The sequence below is a fragment of the Pteropus vampyrus genome, unplaced genomic scaffold (assembly GCF_000151845.1).
Source record: "Pteropus vampyrus isolate Shadow unplaced genomic scaffold, Pvam_2.0 Scaffold42, whole genome shotgun sequence".
NCBI classification, from domain to species: Eukaryota; Metazoa; Chordata; class Mammalia; order Chiroptera; family Pteropodidae; genus Pteropus; species Pteropus vampyrus.
The window spans coordinates 1,599,139-1,603,560 of record NW_011888823.1 but is presented as its reverse complement, the minus strand read 5'-3'; positions in this window follow the sequence as shown (position 1 = coordinate 1,603,560).

Below are 4,422 nucleotides of genomic sequence, written 5' to 3'. Positions count from 1 at the left end.
ATTTTTTGATATTTATTAGGTGTTTCAATTTTATTTTACTCAATAATCTGTAAAAACTTTTAAAAAATTAATTAATTTATTTTTATTATGGTGACATTGATTAACAAAATCCAGTAAGTTTCAGGTATACAATTTAACAGTAAGGCATATGTGTATGTGTATATATATATATTACATTGTGTGTTCACCACCCATGGTGAGATTTCTTTCTGTCACCACATATTTGACTCCTTTTACCCCTTCTACTTCTCTCTCCTCCTCCCTCCCCCCTCCCCTCTGTTAAAAACACTTTTTTTTAAATCAATTTGATCATTGGAAACACTATTTTAATTCCTCTCTACTTTTGTGTTATACAGACTGAGATCTACTCTCTTGCACTTACCTTGTATTAAAAGTCTGGGTATATTCCTATAAGCGAGAGTCCTTACATTTTTGTAGGTTTTCCTTTTTTTCTTTTTCTTTTTCTTTTTTTTTAATTGTTTTGAAAAAGTGATGTCAGGGAATGCTGAATACTCTGTAGAAAATAGGCACACAGTGACAAGTCAGTCTCTTTCCCACCTTTGCCCCCACCCCATCTCATTGTCTTCCCCAGAGACAGCTCCATCACCATTTTCTTCTGCATATTTTCAGAAAGATGTGGCATGAAGCTTTATTTTAAAGACTTCTGGTACATTTTTACTGATTTTTTTCCCCCAGTGCCTTTCTTGCCATCATTGGTGCCAAGAATGAGATACTAGTGGCTGCTGAATTTAATGTTAATGGATGGAAGTAGCTAATGTTTCTGTTTACCTGGATTGCACTCATTCTTTTTCCCCTTTCTTATTGAGACAGACAAGAAAAGGTCAAGGACCAAAGCTGGGCCAACCATAGTAGGTCACTCCTCCCCCAACAGTGGGAGTGGTTCAAGGATCTGCACATGACCCCAGTGGGCAATGAGGGACCTTTATGGCATTTATATATTATAGCTGGGAAGATGAATGTGGCTACTTGCTGGCACTGCTCGCCTGCAATTCTGCATTCTTGGTGAGAACGAAGCCAGTTCATGAGAAACAGAACTAAGAAATAGAAGACAGCCTCTAGCGGCATCATCGATCAGCCATACTGGGTGTGATGTCAAATCACTAAAACTAACAAATCCACTCTATTGTTTTGAAATTAATTTGAGGTATGGTTTTATCACCTATAGCTGAAAGAAACTTGACTTCTAATAAAACATGACCTTGTCATGGATAACAACAACTTGCCAGCAGCAATAAGGAAGACCCAGACATCATTCTGATGCCAGAGGAAAATACAGCCAGAGAGAAGCTCCCAAGATGATAGCTTTGTGAAACAATACACAGGTGCTTGCCAACAACTTGGGAAAATAGACAAAATATGCTACAAATGCTATGCTGTGCTCCACGTGTACGCAGGTATTTGTCACACTGGAAGACAGGAAGGCTCTAGCAAACACCCAACGAAAGCCATTCAGCCTCTGTCTATTCCAGGTTAACTCTATCCGGCTTGCTATTTTCATGTCAGTTTTTGTTTGCTTTTCACGTTAGCTTACCTGACTTAGAACGAGAATATAGAGTAACTACTTAGCAATGCTGAGCTCTAGAAACCCGGGTTTCAATATAATTCAAACAGGCCTGCTTTGCGAGATAGGGAGTATTCATTTCCGGGATCTAAAGTGGTCCACTCTGAAATTTGCTCTTGGAAGGTTCATGACAGTGGTGACACTTACTCACTACAGGTGAGGTGGACAGATCCTGTCTCTGGACTGGGCTATGACAGGTTGGTGGTGAGAATCAACCTAGCTTAGCAAAGATCTAACACACATGCATGGACAAGCACACTCATACACTCATGTAGATACCCATGCACACATACATGTACTAATATATGCATACACACAAACGCTCACGTTTGTAAACATATCAGCCTTGAGAAGTCGGTAGGTCACCATTGTGATAACGGCGCTTACTGTGGGAGAGGAAGAAAGGTCTGGAACCCACCCTAAAGCTGCCAGTGTTTCATTTGAACTTGAGTTTACATATTAAAGAAGGAGAATGAAAAATGTGCTCGCATTTTGTCATTTCCTGACAATTATTATTTGTAACAAATCCCCAGGTAATTTGGTCTCATTAATGCTCAGATGACTATAATCTATTTGCTCTATTTAGCTGAGCTATTGAGTGTTCGAAGACTTAAAAATGCCCCCACCTCTCAAATCTCTGCTTTCTGTCTTTTCGATATGAATTGTAGGAGCAAGGTAAACAGAGGGCTCTGTTAGAATTTCCCTTTTTACAAATGAGCCATAAAATTGTCCATTAATCAGTCCTGGCTCCCAGGGGCCAGTTTGCATTGTAGAGGTTTCCTTTTCCTTTTCTGATCCCCACTTTGTTGAAGAGATTACTCAAAAGAAAAGGAAAAAAAAAAAAGTCACAGAGCAATAAGCCCCAAAGAATAGGCTTAGGAAAGCCAGCTTTTTTTTTTTTTTTTTTTTTTTTTTGGGTAAGCAGCCTTTGGCCTGAGCCAGATTCTCATCATTCAGCACCATTCGAAACTTTAAAATTTATTCTGTTTACTTTAGACTACGTTTAAAATATAAGATGTTCTTCTCCCTTTCTCAGATGGTGTAGTACTCAAACAGGTACTACAAATCAGTTCTTAGCTCCATTAAAATATAAAATATTTAAAATATAAAATAGAAACAAAACATTTAAATTATAAAGTAGAAACGAATTATAAAGTAGAAAACATTTAAATTAAAAATAGAAAATAGTTTTCTCCCCTTCCCAGAGGGTATGGTACTCAGGTACTTCATGTCAGTCTTCAGTACCACTTAAAAAACAAACGAATAAACGAAAACAGGATCTCTAGGGCGAGAATCTATGAGCACAGAAATAATAAAATACTGGAGGAATTTGCTCTGAGTTTGACATTTCAGCACTCGCTCCACATTAATTGCTACACTAGGTGTCAGTTCTGATAGTTCTTGCATTTACCGTGAGGGTATTTCCTTTAAAGGACAGAAGAAGGAAACGTATATCAAGCCTGAGCTAATTGAGAGGAGGGCAGGCAGGTGGTCCATCTTCCGGCAGCGGCCTTCTCATTGGGCAGCTGCTTGCTGAGACCAGCCTGTCTACCGGCATTTTCCCCATGAACCGGATTTCTCACCCTCAGCAAGACTCCCCCACATAAATACAGATACTACACAAGTATCACCTACAGATAGGCCATATATGTGTGTGTGTGTGTGTATTCATCATCAGTTTTAAGTGTAATAATAAAAGAAAGATTGTGCAAAAACTGGCTTTAAGGGAGATGTAACAAAAGTTTTCTTTGTTTGAGTCAGAGCTTCTGGTTTTGTTAGGTTCTGAACCGTCCCTTCCCCCTCTCAATTTTGCCATTTGTATTTCGTCCTTTATTTACACTAAGCATAAAACTTATAAGCTGTCTTAAGGGATTTCTTTATTTTTCTTTACCTTTTTTTAAAGCTAAACTGTTTGTCTAACCTGGGGGGTTTAGGAGGGAATGAAATAGCCGGCAAAGGTTTTTATTTCTAAAGGAGAGTCACCCCGAGGTTAACTTGGAAGGCAAACAGTTTTAAAAGTTCATCTCACAAAAGTCAAATCTAAATGCTGTAGTGTGGAGTTTCCTGTATAAAACACAGCTTTTTCCCCATTGTTGATCTGTGAGATGGCAGCTAAGCTCTTTAAATAAGCTGAGTGTGACTAACCAGGAATCCGTCTTCCTCGGTCATTAATGTTGTTTAGATATCACCCTTGGAAATTAAATATATTGGTCTGAAGTGATTAATTGTTCCATAAATCTGCTTCTGAGAAGGTAGATGGACCTAATAGTCCTTTTTCTATTTTGCGAGAGCTCCTCCAATAACACGACGCTTATGCACATAAAATTCCGGAACGTCTGGACTCATATTTGAAGTGACTCACTCACACCTAGTGAACCATTTCTCTCTTTTAGAGACGACAGAAGTGTGAGTTCCTTGAATCATTGATTTTGTTAGCATAAACATGGTGGATTTTGCTAACCTACCTTAAGACTTTATTGGCCTACCTTATTTTATATGTCCTACAGGCTTTGGCAGTTTTGCACATTTAATTGAAACACATTGGCGTCTATGAAAAAAGAACTTGCTTAAATCAAAAAAGGAATTTCTCATAATCATTCTGATATTAACACTTGGACGCTTGACAGTGCCTGCTGCATCCCACGACGTTACGTTTATGCAGCTAGAGTCTGACTTCCTATCTGTTTTAAGTCAAGCTGCATGAAATCTCTTGGCTTCCATGCTTATGGGGAGGAGGGTCAGACAGGTGGGAGCGGAAGGCTGTGTCCAACTGGAAGCCAAGAGAGACCTTCATTATGCATATTTTCATTGGTGCCTGTGTCATCCAGACAAACTCTTCT